Source organism: Canis lupus, chromosome 37, assembly GCF_048164855.1.
Source record: "Canis lupus baileyi chromosome 37, mCanLup2.hap1, whole genome shotgun sequence".
Classification (NCBI taxonomy): Eukaryota; Metazoa; Chordata; class Mammalia; order Carnivora; family Canidae; genus Canis; species Canis lupus.
In genome coordinates this window covers 6176992-6203596 of record NC_132874.1, presented here as the reverse complement: position 1 = coordinate 6203596, position 26605 = coordinate 6176992, and the positions used below count along the sequence as shown (strand labels likewise).

General features: G+C 42.1%; 1 protein-coding gene across 21 annotated transcripts in view; it reads left to right on the top strand.

Moving 5' to 3' along the window:
• Positions 1–26605, top strand: part of LOC140626332 (uncharacterized) — a 591342-nt gene that overhangs the window by 166432 nt on the left and 398305 nt on the right. The gene's annotated exons all lie outside the window — the stretch shown is intronic.

Below are 26605 nucleotides of genomic sequence, written 5' to 3'. Positions count from 1 at the left end.
TTTAGCGCCTGCCTTGGGCCCAGGGCATGATCCTGGAGTCCCGGGATCGAATCTCACATCTGGCTCCCTGCATGGAGCCTGCTACTCCCTCTGCCTGTGTCTCTGCCTCTCTCTCTCTGTGTGTGTCTCTTATGAATAAATAAATAAAGTTAAAAAAAATAAGACAGATGGATCACTGACTTCTACCTCTGAAACCAATAATCCACTATATGTTAATTAATTGAATTTAAATTAAAGAAGTCACAGGTGAGGAGGAGGGGAAGTAGCCCTAGGAGTTCTTTGGGTGGGTGGGGGGAGGTGCATTTCAGGACAGGGTCACCTGCGCAGGAGTTGGAAGAACTGGAGCACCTCAGTGAGCCGCACCTCTCAGGCTCTGTGCAGACTGATGTTTATTTTGCTTCACAGGCATTGAGTCCATCACCTCGTTAAGTGTCATTCCTAATGTGGAGATGGACTTGTTCCTGCCCCAGAGCTACTGGGAGCCTAGTTGGGGAGACTCGTCTTGGGCACACGCACGCCCAAGTGTCTACACTGCCTGCGAGCAGCATTGCTGTCACTCACTGAAGCCACTTGCCCGGTGGAATGCAGTTACCTCGTTGGGAGGCCTCTGCCGCAGGATCCCATGAGACCAGGCAGAAAGCTGAAATGCCACGTGACTGCACGCACACAGCAATGTTCGGGGGTGGTGTGGACTGCACCTGGGGGGAGACCCGTTTCTTGGCGCAGAGGAGCAGCGGGCTCGTGGCTCTTCCCTCCAGTGCTGTGCTGTGTAGTATGTGTGTTCTGGTGACCGTGTGTTGGTGTCCTAAGTGTGCCCAAGGAGGGGCACTGCTTCTCCCACTGCATTAAATCTTGGGAGCTCGTGAGTGTGGTGGCCGGAAAGTCAGGGGGGCTCCCTGTACCAGGGGCAGGGGGACCTGGAAATGGCTCTGAGTGGCAGTTTCCATGTCAGCTGGAATTCTGTGCTGGAAGAGCCCATCTGCTGTGTATTTTCCAGATGAGGAAATTCAGTGCCAGAGAGGGAGCGATTTGCCCCTTCCCCTAAGATTAGCCGGCGGAGTCGGTACGAAAATCTAGGTCTTCTGATTCAGCCCAGTGCCTTCCCTGAGTGTCACACGGTTTCTCTCATTATCTGGAGATTTGCTGGAGCCACAGGACTACGTAATGGTCACGCATATGTGGATTTTAGTCCTACAGCTGAATTAACTCATGGCAGCCTAAGTCCTGAGCCGGTTTCTGCAACACGTGGTGGTGAGTAGCCGCTCCTGTGGTCTCTGAATTGGGTGCCCCGAGGCTCTGCTCTCTGCTGCACCCTGTGTAGACCCTGCACCCTCCTCTGCCTCTACTTGTCTTTTCCTCTTTGAGGCAGAGACTGAAGGGGTGGAGCCCAGCAGTTCACGGGTAAAGACAGGTCGGCCCCAGCTGAGCCTAATTTGAGCCCCTTGCATGGTGTTCATGCAGACACCATATATTCTTGAAAATCCAGGGGAGTGTCTTTGGGGGGACATAGCTCCATTTTAAGAGCACTTGCTTGACCCGTCCCTAGACCAAGGAGGGGCCCTGGCCGGGCATCCAGTGTCCAGGATCCCCTGTGCTTTCTCCAGATCCGAACTAATCTTGAGAACTGGCTTGGCTCTGCAAACTCCTGACAGCTCCTACGTCATCGGCTGCCAGATTTTGTGCCATGCATTGTACTGATAAGGTACCACGTTTCAATCTTGCAATTATGCAATGCAATGACTTACTTAAAGGAGCCCTCTCCATCTCAGGCCAGGACCACGATCCAATACGTCCTAGGCTCTTTGGGATTTGAAGCTCACCCTCCGTACATTCTTATTTTGGTACATCGTGTTTCAAGAACATTAACCGGATTTAGGGATCCACCAAGTGAGACCTGTACTCGCCCCTTTCACTGGAGTTAAGCCAGCCTCGTGCACGGCTCCCTCTAATTTTATGCCCAGCTCTTTCTTAGAGAAGAAATCTTCCATTTCCTAACTTTTTTGAAAAGCCATCCAGAGTTGGCTTTAGTTGTTTTTCTGTCCATGTGCCTACTTTCTCACTCCTGCTGTCAGGAGTACCTTCCTGGACTTGGGCTGCCCTGGGGTGGTTTAGCTGAAGGCTAAGACCTGAAGGCTGTTGATTTCTGTGGACTGGCACTTCTGGTAGAACCTTTGGGGTTCCTGCCTTTCTTCCTCTTTACCCTCTGTTCCAGATACCGGGTGCTCTTTTGGCTTTGTTGCCTATTAGAAGTATGGGCAGGTGGGAATTGCAACACTTGTACCTCTGGTTCTTCTTCCTTGAGGGCTGGTGTTCAAGAGGAGGGCTAAGAGGAGGATCAGAAGGCAGAGCTGGAGAATAGGAGGGAGGGGGTCAGAGCGGTCAGAGCAAGCAAGAGTGGTGATTGCCACTTAGGTTAGCCAGATGGTAAGCACAAGGAGAGGCTGTAAATGAAAGCAGGCTTTCCCTCTGTCCCTGCCAACCCTCTTTCCTCCTTGTAGGCACCTTTACCCCTTAGCTATTCTTTCCCTTCTGGGTTCTATAAATGACAAGCCTTTATTGCCTCAGCTGTATATGCAATTTCACAAAATGTCTCTGTAGGCCCATCTGGAATCCTAGTCACCAGTTATGATTACTATTTCTATGAGGAGCTGTATTCTGAGTTCCAGATAAATCACAACCATTCCTTAAGAGTATGAGCCATCTGCATGTTTAGATAAGTAAATACATCCTTCGTTGCTGGGTCTTCTTAAGTTCGAACTTCGTTTTAGAATCTAAAGTTGTGGGGCACCTGGGTAACTCAGTGGTTGAGCATCTGCCTTTGGATCAGGATGTGATCCTGGGTCCTGGGATCGAGTTCCACATAGGGCTTCTTGCAGGGAACCTGCTTCTCCCTCTGCCTGTCTCTGTCTCTCTCTCTGTGTCTCTCATGAATAAATAAATAAAATCTTAAAAAAACGAATCTAAAGTTGTGACAGATAGCTGTGAAGGTATCAGAATAGGCAAAAAACCTATTCTCTGGCATTGAATCTCCTTTGCTACTTCTACGACTTCTGAGATGTCTTTGTTTTCCTTTCCTTTTCCTTCTGAAATGAGTATTTTTCAGAGGATCATGTTTTGGTCTTTGGATAGTTGTGCTTTAAGAATACAGCATATAGGGACGCCTGGGTGGCTCAGTGGTTGAGCGTCTGCCTTTGGCTCAGGGCATGATCCCAGGATCCGGGATCAAGTCACATATCCGGCTCCTGCATAGAGCCTGCTTCTCCCTCTGCCTGTGTCTCTGCTCTCTCTCTCTCTCTCTCTCTCTCTCTCTCTCTCTCTGTCTCTCATGAATAAAGAAATAAAATCTTAAAAAAAATACAGCATATAGCTGGGGACTTGCTTTTAAAGTATTATACAGAGTTTTCTCATGTTAGAATACTTTTTTTTTTCCTCCTTGGCTGACTTCACTAAATACTGTAAACTCAAGAAGAGTTCCATGGTTGCAGATCTGGTATCGATTATCATTAATTCTTCCTTTTATGACTTTGCCACTTAAATACACATTTAGAAACAAACCAAATAAACATTAAATAGCGTAACTAGATTTTTAACTTGGGTGGTCCAGTGAGTTTCAACATGTGCTTAAGCTTTGAAAGGTGGTTATGAAAACATTACATTTAACCAAACCATTAAATGATTGAAATAGATTTATTTTGAAATGTACTAATTCAGATATATTTAAAAAGAAACCTTGGATTATTTATAATTTATTGCGATACAAAGTAACTGAAAAGGTAAATTTTTGCCCATCTAAGTGTTTTAGTCACTGTATTTCAGCTTGGCTGGTATAACCTGACTGGTTTCCAACTGTGTGCCATTGGGCAAGTCACTTGAGTGAGTTTTTGTTTTCCCATTAGTGGCAGGAAAGATAAACTAGTTGGCTTGTAGGCTCTTACTTCTGAAATGCTAGGACTCGGCAATTCTGTGAGTTTTAAAGTTGATCTTTAAAATAATCCTATGAAACCAAAAGTATACTATTTACTCCACAATTTAAATGGAGACATGGCACGTTGTGGAATGATCAATAAAGGTCTAAAAATAGCATATAATTCTGAGCCTTCTTTAAAAAGTCAGTCTTTATTTATGGCCTTGTTTATTGAACTGTGCACACGGTGGCGAAAATAGATGGGGCATCTGGAAAAAATACTAACGAAATATTTATGGGCAGAGACTATGCCTCAGCATCTTAAATAATTTGTATTACGAGGTGTGGTGATACTGCCATGAAATGCAAGGTCAGCTATGTGAATCAGCCCCACTCGAATAACTTTGGATTTGGTCCAATGGTGTTTTGTTGGTTTCTGGATTGTGTGTTAGAAACTTGAGGTTCTGGAGTGAAGCTTTTACCCCTTTCACTCCCACAGGTTGGCATTTCACATGGACAAAAAGGAGAAAAAGAGTCCTCCTTTCTGTTTTCCTGTTTCACACCTTTTTGTGATCATCTTTGCTTCTCTGTCTGGTGATCCATTTTCCCACATTACAGTAAGAGCTTTTTTTTTTTCCTTCCTGGTGGGGGGGCTGGGTAACTGGTTGTCCTGTTTCTTCTGTTAAGGATTCTTAACTGGTTTCCTGGAGTAAGAATTGGGAGTTAGATAGTGATCACCTAAAACCATTGTCAAGAAAGTGTCTATATAAGGAAGAACTATATTAAATCTTATAAAAGGCACTGGAATATAACATGTTTGCAAAATCAGTTGTGCTTCTGCAAGCAGAGCCTGGGGCAAGCCATTTTGATTTGTCACAGAGGCAGCCCTTGGGCAAATGCTAATGGCACATGAAGGAAGAGTGACCACAGTGTTTCTCCTTTAGGTTCCTTTGATCACTCTTAACTGGTTTTAATATTATACCAACATTTTATCAGAAACCAAAATATTTCTCAGTGTTCTAATCCTGGAACTGGTTTTTTCCTCCCTCTCTGAACCCAGACTAGAAGGTTGGCTGTTGTGTCGATATCTCATGTAAGCAACTCTCTTCAGTTAAACTATAGCCGTAAGGACTTAGGAGCATTTGCTTCCCTTTGTTCCAGGATGCTAAGAGGGCAGAGGGTCCTATCTCAGTACCCCGGGGCCCTACCTAGTACCTGGTGTTTGGTGGGGGCTTCCTGTTGGATTGGGTTTCTGAGATCCCTGCAAGAATCTTCCTTAGAATCTTAGTAAACCACATAAAATCTAAGTGATCACGGAAGGCGGAGAATAAAATGAGCCTTGCTCCTCTTGTCCTTTTGTTTACATCTTCAGAACTGATGTTTTTTTTCCCCCCTGACAAACAAGTGTAATCCTATAAATGCAGAGTTAAAGTTTGTGCTTTAATATTCACACTTGTAGCAATAGTTGATGATAAAAACAAACATAAATCCTACTTTTCAGCAATAGGCTAGTGAAGTACGATTAAATCTTTAGAAATCGAAGAGGCAAAGGAGTGTGTAGGTGCCTTGATAGGAACATGAATCACTTAAAGTGGAAGAATCTGACCACATCTATCCTGGTTGCTTTTTTGGTGATGATTGGGCAGTTGGAGACACATGGATTTACCATCTCTACTTAGAACTTGGTTGTCTAGGTCTTTACTAAGAGTTCCATGGCTGTATTTTTGCTATGACTTTGCTACCTTCTTGCTCGACTTGGTATTTTTAGGTTCTTCAGGGATTTGCCATTTGATCATCCAGGCATCCTGCCTTCTGATCATTCTGCTCGCTGCTTCTGTACTGGAACTTAGGTTGGAGGCACAGATCTGTGCAGCTATTTCTATGCCCTGGGTTCCTTTGGTGCTTAAAGGCAGAGCCTGTGTTTGTCAGTTGGTGGTTTAGACAAGTTACAGGTAAAACACGATGAAAGTCTCTGTCTAGATTCTTATCTCCTGCCCCAGCAGAAGCAGACAGGGAGGGAGGAATGAAGTGAAATGTTGGGCAGCCCTTGTTTAAACAAAGGAGATGCTGGTGTCTAGAACAATTTCAGCCACTAAAACAGAATAGAGCCTCAAGGTGGAGGAAAGACATCATAAAGCTTTATGCCCAAAGCCTAATGTTGAAGTTAGGGCTCATAAAATCTGTTTCTCAAAGACCAAAACAAGTCCTCCTGGAATGTGAAGGTGTTCATTTTATAAAAAGAATGAAACCTGGAATGCCAGGTGGTCCTAAGGATGGGTTAGTAAAGTCCCAATGGATGTGAAACCACTCATTTTAAGTGTTTCCATTTGTTTTGTGTGCTTGACTTGTTTTATAATATCCAGATAAGAAGTCTAAAGGCTGTGAGAAGGTCTGTTGTTATGATAGCAATGCTGCTTTGATCTGGAATAGATAAAGCCTAAGTGATGGTGTGACTTACTTGTAGATAATGCAGAGCCACCCTTGTGAGGGGAGGAGCCAGGAGGAGCAGATGTGTTCCCAGCCCAGTTAGCTTGCAGTTACCTAGAGTTGCCTGAAATCTGGAAAAACTGGACGAAGAAATTACCCCAAAACTCACGGGACCTACTCTTCAGATGATGCCAAAGTGGCCATGGCAGATCTGTGAACCTGCCTGCCTGCTTCTTCACAAGTTTGGAGTTTTACAAGGAAAACAATCTGGGTTAGAGAGATTATTCCTTATATTATAGCTCCACAGATTCCTCCTTACTCTGACCTTTTCAGCCCAATTTAAACTCTGTTAAGTGGAGAAACTGATATCTAAGCAAGAGTAAGAAGATGAGGTCACTTATCTTAATTTCCTTAAACCTTTAATCATCATAAATACAGATCTGGTTTCTTTGGAGCTTATTACTGATGTCTCAGTTTTGTGGCGGTTGGTTGACTCTTAGCAGATTGAGTCATCATAGGGCTTGAAGATCTAGAATAACATACCATCTGTAAAGAAATGATGACAGTAGCTGGTCTTGACACACCAAAAATTGTATTTACAGAATTATCTAAAAACATCTTTTTTAGGTACTGTGTCACACCTGAAATAAGTGTGTGCTTACCTGATGGGCATTTTAGAGGCTAGACTTGCATCCTATTTTCCTCGGGCCCTTGGCCTCCTGTGGACTGTATCTCCTTTTCCCAGGGACAGACCTGGAGAAGCACCAGGGAATATAAAGCCCTTCACACACAGGAGGCATTTAGTAAGCACCTGATTGGCAGCTGATAGCAGTTGGCAGCCCTGGTGAGTGGATTCTGAAATACAAGGTGGGTGATGCTGTGTTTTTATTTACCAGCCCAAGTTACGCTGCCCAGGCTCACACACTACGATCCTGGTAGGATAGTTGTTGGCATTTACTATCTTTCACAGGTTCCCCTTAGGGGGAGGCACTTTGCAGTAGAGTTTGAATCTTGATCCATGTTGGCCTTCCCCTATGTTGCTGCTTTGAAGGCCTTCGTTGTGGGAGGGAAGTTGCCCTGCTGGCCTGGTCACCCCATTTTGGCAAAGGATCAGTGGGTAAGCCTCCTGCCCCAGAGCTCTCCTACAACTCAGCCGGTATCAGGACACTGATTACATGCAAGCGATCCCCACACTAAGAGCTTTAAAATGAGATTTTTCTTTGAAATTTAAAAGAAGAATCAAAATGTGCTGGCTTTTCAACATAGATTGATTAGCTGGCATGGAGGGAAGGCCGGCCTTTGAAATCTATAGGCATCACGTTGCAGGCCTGACCCTGCTGACCCCGGTAGATTAGTAATGGTCTATGCAGCCTGCTCTGTCAGCACGTCTGGCAGGGCATGCACAGATGGTGCCAGTTGGAGAAAATCACTGCTGAACGCTGCACTGCAGCCTCGCCTTGGCTGTGCTGCCTCTGGAGGAGGAGCCGAGACGGGGTTGTTTACAGACGTGTTCCTGCCTGGAGCTGTGGGACAGACCTGTGAGGATGCCAGTCCAGGGTTAGGATGCGTTTGCTGATTAGGACTGAAGTAATGCTTTCTTGTTGTAGCTTAGGCCTTCTGCACCGTTGAGCAGCTGGGATTTTTACGGGGTCTGTGGCCTTGGGGTTGTTCTGGAAGGGAATTTGAAACTAGAACTGATCTCATTCCAGGGAGTCAAGCATAATGCAATACTTGTTTTCCTAGAGTCAATCAGCCTAAGGAAAATGCGAGTGGGCTGGAATGGGGGGGAGGGAGCAGGAGTCTTTAGAGTTTGAGTAATCAACCCAGGGGAAAGAAGAATTTTATTATAGAAACGAGCTTATGCCACCTCTGTTCTCCCCTCTGCCACCAGGTTGTGGGGTGTCAGGTGGTACCCTGGGTTTAGGATCAACACTGCTCATGTGGGGTCAGTCCTAGAAGTGGTGACTCTGCTCTCCAAAGATGGGAAGGGAAAGGACCTCATGCAAATGTAGCCATTGACTGGGGAATGGTCTTTAAGGAAACCGACCAGAGCTAAGGCTGTAAGCCTGCTCTTTCGAGTTAGGCATTTTATTCTTTGGAAATTCAACTTGGAGTTGCATTGAAAGTCCAGTGTTAAGGAAGTGTATCCTCCTGCCACCCCTCCATCTGAGCTACATTTCAGCAGGTTGAGGACAGGCTGAAAAGTGACCAGTGTCGAGCCAATCAATGTACAGGTGTCTCATCCCCGGGGTCTGACTGCAGGGGCTCTCTCGATCCGTCTCAGCCATGGGCTTGCACCATTTCTGACTTTGTTTTGTATTCTTCTTGTCAAAACTTTCTTCTTTAAGACTCCATCCAGGTTAGTTTGGCTTTGCAACTTGTTACTGTTAAACTGACTCACTGGGTTGTTTTGGGTTTTTATTGAAATATGATGTTTCGTTCTTGAACTTTCCTTGGAGAGGATGCTGTTGTGAAGTGTGGACTGCTCTTTTAAGCTTTCACTTGAGAAGAGTTTACAGTGGCTTCATAAACATGATCAATTTTTTTTTTTTTTCTTTTTCTCCCAAAGATGTAAGGAGATGGGTCCTTTCGATGCATGCTGGTGCTTTTGAACTTGGGATATGGGGCGTGGCCTGGAGGGGGAGTTGAGGGAAGGAGGAAGACATTTGCTATATGCACACAGTGGGTCACACTCAGATGTGGCATTGCCCGCTTGAGTCTGGAAGAGAGGGCTACTCTGAAAGCATACTTAAATCTGATGGAGGAGTATCTATTCTTGGTCACTAGAGTGTGGCGTAGGCAGGATAGCTTATTGACGGGATGGGAGACTGAAGAGAGAAGTTCAAGGATGCCTCCCAAGTCAAGAGGTGGGAGAAACCAGGAGATGATGGAGCGCGTTGGCCAGAGCAAGACTAGTTCAGTTTTAAGCCATTTGTAGTTGAAATGTCCATTGTATCCTTGGCTTTCTGGGTCAGGCTTTGAGCACGGAGATCTGGTCTGGAGACAAATTTGGGAGTTAACCTGTAGTCATGGTACATGAGAGTGGAGACAGATGGGAAAGTGAGGTGACCACTCAGAGCAAACTCTGTTTCTTCTCCCACTCTGGTGTTGGAACAATGATAAGGATTTGCCTAGAGTGGACAAATAACAGAAACTAGTTAGTGATTGTCAGGGTTGTGCTTGTTGTATATTCCATGGGAGAATTTGTAATAGTCTCAGGAAATGGATAAATTCTTCAATAACCCCAAAGTAGAATTTTGGAGGGCTTTGGTCCATTTCACAGATGCCCTACCATTTGAAGTGGCTGCCAAAACCAAGCAGAAGATGGAGAGCTGAGAGTCTGTAGTACACGGAGCGAGCATCTGCTCGTTTATTTAGTAGCAGGAAGAGCAGAGGGACAAGCAGACAGCAGAAGCCAAGAATAAAATCTGGTCAAGAGGCCACATCAACCCAGCTTGGCAGAAGGGCCTAGTGGCTTTGGTAATTACACTGGTGCCCTCCTGTATGTGTGCCTTTTCCACTGAGTTTAAAAAAGACCTTCCTCTAACTACTGGGTCTCCCAGAAGTTGGGCCACTTCTGCCCTTGGTGGTTTCTTTCTTTTTTTTTCCCTCTGTGGAATCTTTGCTGTGTCTGCTGACTCCATGACCATACTCATGGTTCTGCCACTTCACACAGCTCCTGCCCGGGTCCTCTTCCTGCCTGAGCTCCTCCTAGGAGGTTTGTGAGGACATGCCCTTCTGGAAGAGCCCAGCTGAAACCACATGACTGCATGGCTAGACGGGCACACGTGGACTTGACCGAAGCCTTTTTCTTTCTCTGTCTCTCTCTCTCCCTCTCCCTCTCCCTCCTGCTCTCTTTTTCTCTCCAAGTACTTTTGGCATAAATAATATGTAATTAAAATCATTAGAAATTTCATGGCAAAGTTTATTAACTAGTGGTGAGGACTTATTAACACTGGAACTTCCTTTGGATTAATACTTTTTTATTTTGACTAGAACTCCTTTTTTATACCCACATTCACCACCACTTCTATTTTAAGTATTCTAACTCTGGGAATGACATAGGAAGAATTTACCCAAAACTTTAGAGAAAAGAGTCCAGAAAATAATTCTGTAGCTTTTTCTGTGTAGTCCTCCACCATATATAAAGTCCCAGAATAAATATCCAAGAGACTCATTTTTATTCATTGCTTGGGTGTGCTTGTGTTACTTTCTGGGAGAAGAGAACCATAAGCACTAGTTAATAATGTGTTTTGTATTATTTTTTTTAGAAGGAAACAGTGCACTGAGACTAGGATATCCTAAATATTTGCAGCTGGAATACTTCTGGCATTTGTTGAATTTTTAGTTGTTTTAAAATTCCATTCTATTATACATAAATGTATTTGCTTTTTTTTTTTTTTTTTTTTTGCCACTGTATTTTTTTTCTTAAACACTCATCCACCTGTATAAAAATATTAGGGGCACCTGGGTGGCTCTTTGGGTTGAGTGTCTGACTCTTGGTTTTGGCTCAGGTCATGATATCAGGGTCCTGAGATGGAGCCCCATGTCAGTGTGGAGCCTGCTTGAAAGTCTCTCTCTCTCCCCCTTTGTCTCTCCCTCCGCTCGTGCTCACTCTCTCTCATTCTGTTTAAAATAAATGCTAAAAGTAAATAAATAAAAATATTAGGCAATGATAGAAGTTAAGTCTAGCTTTTTTTTTTTTTTTTTCTTCTTCCCCTCCCCTGTCATTTACTGGACATGATGCTGTCTTTTGGAGCTGAAAGATGTGCATGAAATGGTCTTGGCCCTCAAGGAGTCTGGAGTACAGTGGTGGTGGGTGCAGAAATGGATGCTTTTGGTTCAGTGTAATAAGGACTCTGAAAGCTTAATCCATTCTAGGGGGCACTTTTGGGAAAATATTCTCATTGAGTTAACTCCACCTGATTCTTTAGGATCCAATCTAGGAAGAGGAGCACGCTTTCTAGTCAGAGGGGTGATCTGGGTTTTAAACATCATGGGAGAGGCTGGGAACTACATCAGCAAGCTCCGAGGTGGGGATAATAGTGGGGTGGGAAGGAAGGCTGAAAAGCAGAGCCAAGGTCAGATCTTGAACTTGGGTTCCTATTTGTGGTTGAAGGGTGTATGATAGTAGATTAGTTTTCCAGTGGTGTGGAGGATGATGGGATTGAGAAAAGGGAGAACTGCAGTAGGGAATCCAGTGAGGATCCAGGATGAAGGCCTGAATTAAGGCAGGGATACGAGTGTGGCCAGGAAGCAAAAGATGTGAGAAGTATTTGGAGATGTAATTGGTGGGACTTTTTGATGCTTGTGGTGTGGTGTTTGTAGGGAATGGTAGCAGGGGAGGGGTGGGGCGCTCATCTTTTTAAATTTTTATTTATTTTTATTTTTTTTATAGATGAAATGATTGGGTGGATAGCACTTCTGGGATTGTTGAGCCAAAGAGGAACAAGAATTACTGGAGGAGACTGTGAATTGGTATCATTCATTCCTCTGTTTCTTGAATATTTACTATTTTTATTATCTTTTAAAGATTTTATTTATTCATGAGAGACACACAGAGAGAGGCAGAGGGAGAAGCAGACTCCCTGTGGGGAGCCCAATGCGGGACTCGATCCCAGGACCCCAATCATGACCTGAGCCAAAGGCAGATGCTCAACCACTGAGCCACCCAGGTGCCCTGGATATTTAACTTATAAACCATGTCTGGAGTGCTGTTTGGCACTTCTCCTTTATAAAAAAGGTGAAGTATGTGTTCAAGTCCTGCAGTAGTGATTTGGAAAATTTGAAACTGGAGGAATGACTGTATGTGTAGGGCCTCTATGTCTAGAGGCATGAATTGAGGAGGACTGGAGCTGCCCCATTTGCCTATTTTTCCACTTTAAAGCCTTCCAGCTGTGCCTTTGTGAGTTACATTAGGTTTCTGCTTCCTTCTTGTTGTCTCTACTGTTCCCACACTTCCTGTGTAGCCTCCTGACTCCCATGATGGTCTGCTCTCTGGCACAGTTAGGGTAGTCCTTCTGGAACCCTAGGCAGACTATGCTGTCCTTTGCTTTGACTTCTGAAGACCTTTCATTTCAATGAAAGTAAGTACAGAAATGCACTCACCTGCCCTGAGGCTGTAGGTCGGGGGTCCCCAGGATATGGACTCAGGCTGAAATTGGCTTGAGGGAGACTCATGGAGGAGGTTCTAGGGAATAACACCTCCAAGGGGGAAGAGAAGCAGGATTGCCTAGAGTGAGAGGGTGAGCTTTGATGCAGTGGCAGGAGAAGGATTGGCTGATGTTACAGTGATCTCTGAAGCTGGGATGACCTTCCAGACCTCTGTCTACTACCCTTAACCTCCAGGCCACTGGATGTACCCCAAGAAGGGGGTTGAAACTCCAGTGAAGCAATTTCCTTTGTTTCCCAGCTCATGGAGAAGTAACTTCACTGGAAGCCATTGACAAGCAGCCTTCCTAGTGCCTGGAGGAGTCAGTGTCTTGGTCTTGGAGGGATTTCTGGGTGGTAGACAACAGTATCCACTACACGTGGCCTGTAAGACTCTGTGGTCTGACCACTCACTCCTGCCATCTTTGTGGCCTCCCTAATTCCTCTCGTGTGCTTGCTTTGCTGTAGCGCCATTGTCCACGTATCCCTTTGACATTATATGCATTTAGTTGGTTTTGGATGATTGGAAAGTACGCTCCATTTGGGTAGGGACTGCTTACCAGTGGTGTGCTTTTCAATTGTGCATTGTGAAAGATGTTCCTGGAAAAGATAGCCTATGAAGTGCTTTTCCTTTGGAGAAAGAAACAGAAAAAGATTTAGAAGTGCAAATGAAATATAATTTAGATGGTAGCTGATAACTATGGTCTGAGCGTTATCAGGGATTCTTTAGGTAGACGGATTAGCCTAGAACATTTTGCAGTGATGAGATTTATAAAAAACAGTTTATATATACCCTAGTTTTCAGTGCTGTGTCTACTGTGTGAAATAATGTAAACCTTGTACCTTTTAAGGGTGTGCTGCTAGTTTGTCATGGCAGTATAATTTTACATTGGACAAGCTTCAATTGAAATAAATATTTATCCGAAGGCAGAAATTATGCTATTAATAATTCAGAAGAGTTTTCAATTAAGCATTAACAACATCGTTGCCTTTGGCGGCAATCTGCTTGAGCTCATAATAGCGAATTATTTTTCTCAATGAAGCTAAAATTGAGCCTCAGATAACCAGAATGCACAAATCCCAACTCTTTAATCAACATGTGCTCCCTTTGAGCATCTCTTAGGAGAAATATAGGATAGCCAAATTGATCAAGGATTTCTTTCTTTCTTAATTTTTTTTTAATTTTTATTTTATGATAGAGAGAGAGAGAGAGAGAGAGAGAGAGGCAGAGACATAGGCAGAGGGAGAAGCAGGCTCCATGCACCGGGAGCCCGATGTGGGATTCGATCCCGGGTCTCCAGGATTGCGCTCTGGGCCAAAGGCAGGCGCCAACTGCTGTGCCACCCAGGGATCCATCCATCCATCCATCCTTCCTTCCTTCCTTCCTTCCTTCCTTCCTTCCTTCCTTCCTTTCTTTTTCTTTCTTTTTCTTTTCTTTTCTTTTCTTTTCTTTTCTTTTCTTTTCTTTTCTTTTCTTTTCTTTTCTTTTCTTTTCTTTTCTTTTCTTTCTTTTCTTTTTCTTTTTTTTCTTTCTTTCGTGTCTCTTCCCAGGCATATCCTGTGGTCTGTTTACATTTGGCTCTGTGTTCTAGAACAACATCATCACAGTTCATTACACTTAAAATTCTGACTCAAAAGCATGACTTGAACTATTTGAAAATTCTTTACCATCAAAGAAAAATTATGTTTATTACATGGAAGCATGGCTAATTAATGCATTTCCTGAAGATCTCAGGGATAACTACATAAAGGCGTTCTTTTATTGGATGATCTGTACTGTTCTCACCCACTCCAATCCCAATTCCCATCAGAAGGCTACTTAGTCTTCAGTGAATCAGATGCTGTTTATTAAAACATCTTGCTTGACCTAATATGTTTAGTGTGTGTACTTTTGGGCAGAACAATTTTTAAAATTTGTGATTATAGATTTGAGAATGAGCTTCTTTCCTTTCCTGGAGCAATAGTTGTTGTTTCTGCGTTGCAAGTACACAGAAAGTGATTCTTCAAACTCCCAGAGGTGTTGAGGGTACTTGTATTACTTGGCATGCTTCCTTGGTGTGTGTGTATGTAAAAAAACAATAAAAGTGGTGTTACATTCAGATTTTATCTACTTGAAGTTTTCTTTCTTTCTGTTTTTGGCTGGGATCTATTTGCATCCAGCGTCCTTCTGAGTAGACTAGTATCACTCTCAATACTTCATGTTCACCCCTACTTTTTTAATAAAAAGACACTTTCCCACCTCAGACGCTAATTATTAAAATCGCATGATTTGCCAGACAAACATGACTCAGTAGTGGTATTTGAGCAACAAATCAATGAGCAAATATTGATGCAACACACATGCCACATGAGCATGACACCATCTGGGGTTCTGTACATGATTTATACTGGAAGACAGAGAGCATCTCTGCCTTTAAGTGGCTCAAAATTAATTAATAGGAGACTGGAATGAAGCAGTAGAAAAATGAACCGAAGCTCTTAAACTCATTTTCACAGTTGCTAGTGTAGTAATGTCATTCATTCATTCAATATTTGTGATCACTCTTGCTGCTTGTCAGGAGATATACTGAGGGCTATAGATGAATGGGGAATGTATGTGTCCTGATCCTTCAGGAGATTACAGATGGGGCTTACTATGTTTGACCTTATAGTTAGTAATATGGAAAGACCATTGTCAGTGATCCAGAAATGAGTGAGGCAATTACATAAACTACTTATAACTAAATTGTCAGGAAGGTTTACTATCTGACTACTGCAGAAGGAGTTCCCTTCATCACTAGTAACTGGTGGATTTGCCTTTGGGTCTCTAGATTGTGGGAGTATGTGTATATAAGCAAGGAGGCAATGTTGGCAAGAGAATCATCTTGAGTTTGGGTGTTCTGTATATTTCCAGTGCCATTTTCAGCTGTACTTTTTTTTCTTTTTCTTTTTTTTTTAAAGTAGTCTCCATGCCCAGTGTGGAGCCCAGGGCAGGGCTTGAACTCGCGACCCTGAGATCAAGACCTGAGCTGAGATCAAGAGTCGGACACTGAACCGACTGAGCCACCCACATGCCCCTGGATGCTGTAATGTTGTTAGAGTATAACTATTGATGTTGGAGTCTGTAGTTCTGGTTTTAAGTCTGACTTTGCAACTTACCAGCTGTGTGAAATTAGGCAAGTGCCGTAAACTCTTTGAACCTCCACTTATGTGTCCGTAGAGGAGATAGAAACTCTGAACTATCCACTCCATGTGCTCTTTGAGGGTTCAAAAGAGACAATGTGTAATGTGAAAGGAGTTGGAAGATTATGTTCTATATGTTTTAGTTGTTAGTATTGGATGGTTGCACAGGTTTGATCCCCCTGAAACATACCTTCCCAACATGGTTTTCAGTTTTTGAGGATAATTGTGGTCTGCATCCAAGGGACATGTTAGAGTTTGTGGACTTAGTAGTAATATGATAGAAATGTAAGGGCCTTGTCTCATGCCTTTGAGATTGATTAAGGGAAATTAATGGGTCAGGTGATAATTCCAGGCCTCTAAATTATATTGGCATTCAGGCTTGAACTTCTACAATTTGAAGGAATTATGTAAAAGTAGGCTAGATGTATGTTTTACTTGTCATTTCATTGAGTAAATTTCTAAGCCATCAAGAAGAAATGTTCTCTACTGTTCTTCCATTCAAAGATGACTTGAATGTAAGCCCGATGAAGGCTGGCATTTTCACAGATTCTATTCACTGCTGTAACCTCAGGGCCTGGGGCCGGGTCTGGTCAGTAACAGATGGTCAGTGGATTTTCCTTAAACTGTTGGCTGTATTGAGAACCTGTTGTATTTGAGGCACTCTGCAAAGCATTTGGTCATATAGTGGGAATGTAATTTCAGAGTCCATGACCTTAAGATCTCCTCATCTAACAAAGAGAAAAATAAACAGAATATGCGATTTTTAACAAGTCCTCCAATAGAGGAGCTGGGGGGTGGATAGTAGCTGGGAAGGCTTCGTGGAGGTGGTGGTGAAAATTATATTCTATATAATGTGTTCTTCAAGAGTGGTATGCCAATGGGTGTTCTCAGTTCCAAATACAGGCAGTGAGAGGTTTCCTCGTTGATAGAGAATTTATTTATTTATTTATTTTTTTTTATTTTTTTTTTTTTTTATGATAGAGAATTTAATAACAATAATAAAACTGGCTAAAAGTTGGTTGCTTGTTTGATTATTATCCTGGGAGCCATTCTAAAGTCAGACTGTGATAGAGTACTCCTTTCCCCAGGGCTACTCTAGGCCGGCTCCCCAATCATCCCACACAACCTGCCCTGTGCTTCAGTTTTCTCTGGGTGGAGTTAGTCCCTTTGAGATACTTGAGCTTCAGAGACAATTGTCTCCTTGAGATAAAAGCCTTCTGGCTTGGAAATGATGATTTTATATAAGTGTTCTATAAAAAAAAACAGCAAAAAAAAAAAAAAAAAAAGAGCCTAAACTTTGAATACACATATAATTCAAGATAACTCTGGTAAAAAAGAAAATGTTTGCTCTAACTCTGAGAAGTCAGGAAAGGGGTTTCTTAATCTTTAAAAGCAGTGTCGTCTTTGGGGAAAAAGTCTACTCAGTCTTAAAAATTGATGATTGCTTGGACTTACCTCATGTACTATCACCCCTCTGTTATAAAAAAAATGACCTTTTATTTATTGAAAATTTTCTATAAAAATTGATTTTTGAATTCCATCATTTTCATTTTGAATGTCCAAAATGGATCAACTGGTTGTTTATTGTTATGTGTTAGGTTTTTTTGTTTCTTAGACTTAAGAGAAACGTTAGGCCTTCTCTTGGACTAGCCAAAATTCACAACTCTGACGATCATTCACTGATGAATTTTTATCTTATTGTTTTGCCATAATTTGGGTGTTGTTCATGCTTTAGGCTACTTAAGGATCTCTTCCCTTACTGTTTTTTGGGGTGTACGGAATGAGGTGAGACATTAGTCTTAATATCTATAGCAAGTAAAAAAGTCAGTTTAAGAAAGCTCTAAATTTCCTATGATGGATTTTTGTTCCTTGAAGCAGTCACTTTTCACATCCAAAGCTGTGTGGATAGCTGTACCCACCAGAGGACCTTATTTTACCCAGCAAGTGCTATACTGTTGATTTTTGTGGAGTAAATTATAAGAGCCTATTAACATTCCATTATGCTGAGCACAAAACTGATAGGAGAACATCTGTGAGGTCAGAGATCTGAAGTAGATTTCAGAATGTACTATCCAAAAAAGGGTGAAATGGAGAACATTTACAGAAGCCAGTGGGCAAAGCAGAGACTTTAAGGGAAGGTAACAAAGACCAGAACTTTCTAGTCATTGAGATATATTAAGATGGACTTAATCTATTGCTAACCTAATTTATTCTTCACCAAAATGTAGCTGACTTGAGCATGCACATACCTTTTGAACTTCCTTGGGTTTTCTCCTTAGGGTTTCAAATATTTAACTCAATTAATTAAATTAGAAAATGGGGGAAAATTATTTGACTGTTCTAATCTCATTCAGTGCTTTCATATCAGGTGAGACCCTCTGAGGGCAGGAATGGCAGTTGAGATGTGAAGGTGAGGGAGGGGGCAGTATTGGGCAGAAGCACTTACAAAATAGCCTGGATCGCCCTAGACCAGGAGGCATGGCAAGGCTCTGTGAACCACCTGGGAAGTACAACCAAGATGCTTTCCTCCTGCTGTAGCTGTTAAATGGGCCGTCTGTGCAACCCCTAAGTGGCACTGGAAGGAGGTGGGGGGACTATTGAGTAGTTTGAGAGCTTGTCTCCATAAAATCTGGCAGCATCTACTAGGGAAAGCGGTTTTGAATGTGAGAATTTAGCTATGTTAAGATTAAATGAAATCTTAAGCTTTATTATGTGCCAAATACTGCGCTAGGCATTTTGAGGTGTAAAGTAAGTGAAACAGAATCCTATCTCTAAGTGACAACTCTGGAGGATCTGCATCTGGAAGACTCTGGAACCTATTACAAGCCTCCAAAGAACCCTGTGGATCTGTTAAATTAGCTCCAGTTAATCTTGCTTCACCATTCATTTAGTCATCCATTAGCCATTGTTTTGGTGCAAAGTGGGGAAGAAAATCTGCTTCTTAGGAATGTGATAAGGAAGGAGTGGTCAGACAAGTAGGAGGATTACCAGGAGAAAACTGTGTCCAGAAAACTGAGGAAGAGATAATCTCCAGAAGGAAAGGGTGGGTCAGATGTATCCCTGTTGGCAGAGAATCCAAGTAAGAAAAGTTCACAGAACAGCAGTGATGTGGAGGTATCAGAAGCTGGAGGAAGATTCTTTTGAAAGAGAAGGGGTGTGTATGTGTGAGACACAAAGGGGGTGACGTATGCATTCACCACCATCAGTCCCGTCAATGTGGAATCGTGATCTTGCACAAGTTATTTCATCACTCTGGGCCTCAATTCCTTTGTCTCTAAAACAAGATTGACACTAGCAGCTACTATTTTGGAGAATCAAATGAATGTTGATTCACACTGTTGAGCAATCAATCTCCAGAACTTCTTCATCTTGCAAAACCAGCTCTCTACCCATTAAATAATAACTCCCCATAGCCCCCAGCCCCCAGCTCCTGGCAGCCACCATTCTGCTTCCTGTTCCTAAGACTTTGACTACTTGAGACAACTCATGTGAGTGGAATCATACAGTGTTGGGCTTTTTGTGACTGACCTGTTTCATTCAGCATAATGTCCTTAAGGTTTCTGTGTGCAGTGGCTTGAATATTAACCAGCCCTCCAAAGGAAAGAAACATCCTTTGGAGGGCTGAACAAAGTTTCATTGGGTGGGTATTACCAGATTTTGTTTATCCATTTGTCTGCTGATGGATGTTTGGGTTGCTCCACCTTTTGGTTATTGTGAAAAATACTGCTATGAACCTGGGTGTGCAGATAACTTTCTCTTTTTTAAACAAGCCATGTTGACTTGACCGTTCTGTGTGAGTCACAGCTGGTACAAGGCCGAGTATAAGAATAGGGTGCACACAGGAGATGGAGTAGCTGTCAGAAGTGTCTAGAAGTCCACTAATGGAAGGAAGCAGAGCTCAAAGACAAAGGCATTTTTCCTTTAGATCTTAGGAAGTACTATTCCCAAGAGTGTAATGCTTGTTGTGTTTTTCAGTGGAGAAGGGAAGGGTCCATCTTCAATTCCTTTTTCAACTTGAGTGGCTGGAAAACCTCAAGTGTGTCTCCCATTGTGTTGGGCTCTAAAAGCATTTTTCTTTACTGCACAATTTGTTTTTTCTTGTGCTGTGAAGGACAATGATAAGAAGGTACCTTCTAGACAGGTAAAGAGGACATAATGAAGCCCTGCAGCGAGTTCATGGCCAAGCCTGTGTTGCTCTACCAGCTGGGAGCGGGGGCCCCAAGCCCCACTGTGCCTCGTCACTAGTGGTGGTCTCCAGCCTCGGCTGCTGAAATCTTCCTCCTTTTCTCCCTGAGAAATGACATAAGAACCAAAGTTGATGCTGCGTCTTGTGTGTGTATTTATTGAATTTGTAAAAATGTTGCTGTCTTCAACATGGTCGATGACATTCCAGAGGAGCTTTGGGCTGGGCATAACTCCCAGGAAGTGTGATAATGCCTGAGCCCGATAATGTCGAAATTTTTTTTTCAACTTTGTCAAGGTTTTAGGAGTAAATTATCTCCCGATTTTTCTCAAGTGGCTTGATGTTGAATAAGCTAATGTGGAGCTGTGAACAAAGTGGATAGGTACTGTCATTTGGGGGTAAAAAGGAAGAATGAGGGGAACAAGTAGAAAAAACTTAAAAATTAACTTCTTATGGTCTATTCAGCCATAATGCACGTTTTTCACCTAATCAGATGCTAGCTTTGTGACTTGCCCGCTTATCTCCCACATTTAAATTTGTGGGGAACTCCGCTGTGTTCTCCTGCTTCCACCCCCATTCCTGGGGGCCTCTGGCTGCACCACAGAACCCCATCCCTGGGGGGCCTTCTGCTCTGTGCCACACTCCCACTCCTTGGAACTTGACTTCACCCAGTTTTGCTTCCTTTGCAGCATTAGATGCTTAAAGAAGTGATAGTCTTTTGAGGTATAAAAGGTGTTGGGCATTGCTGCTCCAACTGTGCCAGAGCTGAGCCTCCTCAGAGCTTCCATCCCATTCTCAAGTGGCGGCGAGGGGGAGGGAACTAGGGCTCTCTGCTGTAGGGAGATTGCTTTATGTGATAACTGAACGTTCTCCTTAGGAGAGCTCACCTGACTACTGAACACAACTGCATAAACTTCAGGACGTTCCTTAGGCTTCTCATTTCAAATTGGGCACCAGAGTCAGCTGATCTATGGCCCAGGCTCCTGTAATCTTACTACCAAAATGTTAAATGCTGCTTGGTCACACAGTAAAAGCTAGGCCTGCTCTGGTTGACCGTGTCCTCAGCCTAATCTTCCAGTTCTGGTTGGATGTCATCCCATTCACAGAGCTAATATTTTAATGTTTTGGTAGGCTTTGAACTGTTGGTCTGCAACCTAAATAGGGAAGTGACTTTGCCAGAATAACAACTGTGAGAAACAACTGGTTCTGGGGGATGAAGCCTAGACTCAAAATCAATAGATCTTTTCTTTTCTTTTCTTTTCTTTTCTTTTCTTTTCTTTTCTTTTCTTTTCTTTTCTTTTCTTTTCTTTTCTTTTCTTTTTTCTTTCCTTTCCTTTCCTTTCCTTTCCTTTCCTTTCCTTTCTTTTCTTTCTTTTCTTTTTTCTTTTCTTCTTTTCTTTTCTTTTCTCTTTTCTTTTCTTTTCTTCCCTCCCTCCCTCCCTCCCTCCCTCCCTCCCTTCCTTCCTTCCTTCCTTCCTTCCTTCCTTCCTTCCTTCCTTCCTTCCTTCCTTCCTTCCTTCCTTCCTTCCCTTAAAAGTCTCTGTACTCTGAGTAAACAGACCAACACTTTTCCTCAATGTAAACAGCTTTGGTGGATGGAATTTCAAAAAGATTGTTCCTGTCTTTACTTGGGGAGAGGATTTTAATTCTTTTTTTTGTTTTGTTTTTTTTTTTTAGTTTTTTAAGATTTTATTTATTCATGGGAGACACAGAGAGAGAGAGGCAGAGGGAGAAGCAGTCTGAGCCTGATGCGGGACTCCATCCAAGGACCCCTGGATCACAACCTGAGTTGAAGGCAAATGCTCAACTGCTGAGCCATCCAGGCATCCCAAGAGGATTTTAATTCTTATTCCTAGAATTTTATGAAAAGATGGGAGAAAAGAGTGAGAACACAGAGCAAAGAGGAAGAAGGGAGGTATCCGTGGGTTATAGGCAAACAGTTGGCGGGTACCCAGGGCATGGGGAGAGATGGGCCAAATTCCAAGCAAGACAAGCAAGCAAGATTTTGTTCCCCTTTTTTCCCCAGCAAATACATGTTGGTCTTACCTGATTGATGGTGCAGATTATGAGAAAATAAATCTTGAGACTCCTCTCTGCTGGAGGAAGCCAAGCCTCAATGTTGTTGACTTCAGTATGGGATGAAAATTCTCTGTGTTCTGGTCGGCTTCCCTGGACTTCTTTCCTTCTTCTTCGATCCTCCTACTGCCTTTGGTGACAGTCCACACCAGTTATAAGCTTCTCTCCTTAAATAAAACTTCTGTTATATTCCCCCCTCAGACTGTGGTTTACCTGTTGAACTGTTTCTGCCCTTTTGGTCTTGGTCTCTATATCCCTGTATGAAGCAAATTGATGCTAAGGAGGTAGTAGGTATTTTATCTAAGGGAGTTGATACCTAGTACACTAAGTAAAGGGTGGGGATTTGGGTACTCTGACAAGCTGCCTAGAAGAGAGTTCTAGAGTAGTAGGGCTTCTTGATGCTCCTGAAATCTTATATGTATTGGCTGAGTGAGCCAAATGTGTGGTTCTGGCCATATTTAAATACCCTTAGTGTAGTAAGAATGTTTTTTTAAATGCATAGTTTTCTGTTACCCCACTTTATTTTTTTTTTTTTGTTATTTTTTTTTTGTTATTTTTTTTTTTTTGTTTTTTTTGTTATTGTTACCCCACTTTAGAGATTTTTCATTAAATATTACAGCTGGAAAAGAACAACACTGGTCTCTGGAAAGATCACGAATTGATGTATGTATGTATGAATTGTTGCTGTCTCAGGGTGAGAGAAGGAAAGAACAAAAAAAAAGCAACTTCCTGAAGTTGTGCTTCTCACTAGCAAGAGAAGCTTGGCCCAATGATGTGCTAGGATGAACAAGACTGGCTATGTGTTTGCATTCTCAGATTAAATGTTTGTTTAGCTGGTGTTCTTTTGGGGCTGAATACCTAAAGCTGTTTTTACCTAAAGTGCCTGACTTTTGAGTAGTGGTTATGACTATTTATTGAAACATTCTAGGAATCAACCTAGCTTTGATAAAAGGACGGAATAAACAAGAGGGTTATTAGAAAAATTTAAAAAGGAAAGATACTTCTTGACAACCACCCCCCCCCCCCCCCCCCCCCGCCCTGCTACCCCAAAGAGAAATCAAGACTTTGTTCTTTTATCAAGACTTCTCTCAGCTAGCTGGCCAGGTTCTCTTTATGTGGCATCAGGCCTGGAGTTAGTGTGAGTCAACAAATGGACAACAGCAAATGTCCAGCCACCTTATTGGTGTCAGGCCTAGCAAATTGGCAAATTATATGAATACACCAAATGCGTAAACAAGTTTGCATGAGCCAAGTATTCCAAATGAGGACAGCAGCTGCTGGTTCTGTCCTTAAGAATAGAAATGCCCCTCCTGATCTTCTAATCTGTTTTTGCCCTAGGTTGGGAAATGTCAGCTGTAAGATTTATAGATTTAGGGCTCTGGTATAACAAGTTCCCTCTTTGAACTTTTCAGCTTCAAGAGCTGCTAGCTGCTTGTTATCCAACCGGACAGAGCTAGAGAGACATAGTTATGCTTCCTTGTATAATTCTTGAGCCTTTCACAGCATCAGTGGTGGGCTTAAAAAAAAAAAAAAAAAGTGTTTTTTTTTTTTTTTTTTTTTAATTTGTACAAAAATACCCACCAGTAAACCATGATAACTTTCAGCAAAGTTTCCCTTCAGCTCATAAACTCTATTCATACTGGGACCTGGAGTGCAAAACTCTTAGATGCATACTTGTTTTGCAGTCTGAACATAATTGTACCTTAGCGTGATCCTCAGATAATAGAAAACTCTGCTGCCTCCTCTGTTCCTCCTTAATACCCATCCTTTGAGTCTGTGCTTTCCCTCCTCACCCTCTTCCTCAACCTTTAAGATGTTGTTAGAAAGTTGGTTCTGTTCCTTGGAAGATTGTTAGTGCCTCATTGAAATCGAGTATCTATGGTTCATTATTGAGTGCCAAACTTGATGGCAGGGAGCATTTCCTGGCAAATCAATAAAACCAGCTTTATGCCTGGCTATCCATAATCAAGTGGCAGGTAGAGGGGACTTCTGAACTAGCTGGTCTTCTGCTTTGATCACGACAAATTTGTAAACCACTTGGTCTATGAATCTTTTTTGTGATGCTCTAGTGTCAGGAGAATATTTCCATGGATATTTTATTTATATAGAGAAACAAAACCTAAATCTCAAACCACCATTTATAAAACCCACAAACTGCCGGGCTGTCATTTTGGCTGTAGACTCTGAGCAATCCTCTGGTTGTGTTCTGTGTGGTGGTGAATGTGTGTCTGATGGGGGTGCATTTTAAAGGGAAGATAGATTTAAGGATATAATTTAATCTTTTCTTTTTTTTTTAAGATTTTATTTATTCATGATAGACAGAGAGAGAGAGAGGCAGAGACACAGGCAGAGGGAGAATCAGGCCCCATGCCGAGAGCCCGATGCAGGACTCAAGCCTGGGACCCCAGGATCGCACCCTGGGCTGAAGGCAGGTGCCAAACCCCTGAGCCACCCAGGGATCTCAATTTAGTCATGTTTTGCCTAGCATGCTCCTTGATCTGCATACCTCTTCATATATTTTACAATTTTAATAATACTTAGGTATCTGTTAGCCTACTTGAGGCAGGCCTAACAATTTTGGGACTGTTGAAAACATACATAACCATTCCATATATGTCTGGTTTTGACATTAGCCATTCTTGGTTAAATTTAGTACTACTTTGTGGACTGTATATGAAAACGTGTATATTTAACAAATAAGCCTACTAAATGCCATTAAATGAGTTGTCCTTCTTTTGGCTTATGCCCTGCCCCAATTTTAAGTTTTCATATCGAAATCTAGCCTTTAACTACTACTTTAAAATCTCTGCCTTTTAATTTTGGATACCAAATAAGGCAGAGTTATTCAGGTGGCCAAGTAGACTTTTTCTGACCTTGAATGTGGTTTACTGGTATTACATTAAAAAAAAAAAAAAAAAGAAAAGAAAGAAAGAAAGAAAAGTCAGTATTTGCTGTTTTAGGATAGCATAAGCCTGTGAGATTTTTCCAAAGATCATTTTTAAAGTCTGACGTGCAGCTGCCTGACATCTACATTTTTAGCCAAAAGGCGTCTTCCTTACATTCGGATTTAAGTGACCCTGGAATGCAGTACTGGGAGAGTTTGCTGTGGGTTAATCTTTGGACATTTCATATCTGACAGGCACCAGCATCTGTGGTTTATACTGCATTGTTCTTTAGGTCTCGAAATAACATTCTCCTAAACCTGATGATAGTCAGAGGAATGTTTACTAAGATTGGTTTTCTTCCATTTGCATGGCTTTAAAGCTGGAGGTAAAACATAACACAACTGTGATTTAAAAAAAAAAAAGTGTCATTCAAAAACTAATTCATGCCACTAGTAAGTTTGAAATAATCCCCACGAACTCATGTTTTGTGCTGGAACGTTCATCAAGATGTACTCTTTTGTTAAGTAACATATTGTGTCCATGTACTTTACTATGGATGCCAGATCTATTAACACAGGCTTATTGGAGAAAGTGTATTTCTGTTTGCATATACATTCAGACACAGGCATTATTATTAGTGTTTTCCAGCAGCACAACCAAAAAGTCAAAGGAGATACTTTCGTTTTAATATAATGTTAATGGAGTGTGGATAAGAGAGTCCTTTGTTGAAAGTTGAGCTGACCACAATTCATTTAAATTGAGTCAAAGAGCTTTTGGCCCTACAATGTAGGGCATATAATCTTATTAGAAAGCTCTTTAAAATCAATAAAAAATAAAACAACCTTAAAAGTGTGGTAGCACTGAATTCATTCTTTAAGAAACAAAATCTATTTTCAATTTCAGTACTGTTTTTTTTTCTTCCAAGTGTACCATGGTGTTCTTATTTAAAAAAATGCTTTTATCCCATATATTTACTCCTGTGAAAAATATGTGTCATTCTTTGTCCTTAGGAAAATTCCTGTTCTCAGCCATTTCAGAGCTAATCCTTGAGGCGGCCATTTTGCTGAAAAGCAGTTAAAGAAGCCGTCTGTCAGCTTGGTCTGGTTCTTGCTGAGAGAGTGTCTACATGCATTTCTGAGCGCCCAATGTGAGCTTTAGTTCCAGATTTTTGAATGAAATAAAGTTAAGGTCAGGGAGTCAAATATAAAAAAATATCTTGCAGACAGAGCCCTCATTAGCATCTACTCATCAATCTCAAATCTAGGAGCTGGGAGACCATTGTACTGTTATCATACTGATACTGAGCTGATAGGAAATTTGATGTAACAGGCTGGCAGTTGTGAAGGGCAGCTGATAATAATGGTGCAAACTCAACAAAAAAGTTTAGTAAAATCTGCAGGAGGTGTTTTCTATCATTTGGCCTTGTTCTGTTGGCTGCTGGCTTTTGCTTGGCAAGAGGGAGGCATTGTTCTTATTCTCCAGCTAGAGAGATTTTAATGTGCTTAAAAGTATTGACTGTGCACTTCTGTTACTGCCTCTCCCCAACAAGACAAATAAATAAAAGTGATGCACTGGTGTATTGAATAGGAAAACCCACCCAAATTTAAAAAATTCACATAAACCTGGAAAGTTGCCTTTTTTTTTTAATTCAAAGTAAAAGAATCCTCTGACTATTGAAAACATGTCTTCTTTCTGTTCAAGGTCTAGTCAATAAATGGGCGCATAATCTTGGAAAATGGGTTAACATCAAATATTTTTCTTGAGAATTGATAGTATTTTGTGATTCTTAACCACTTCTATGTAAAACTAAGAGTTGTT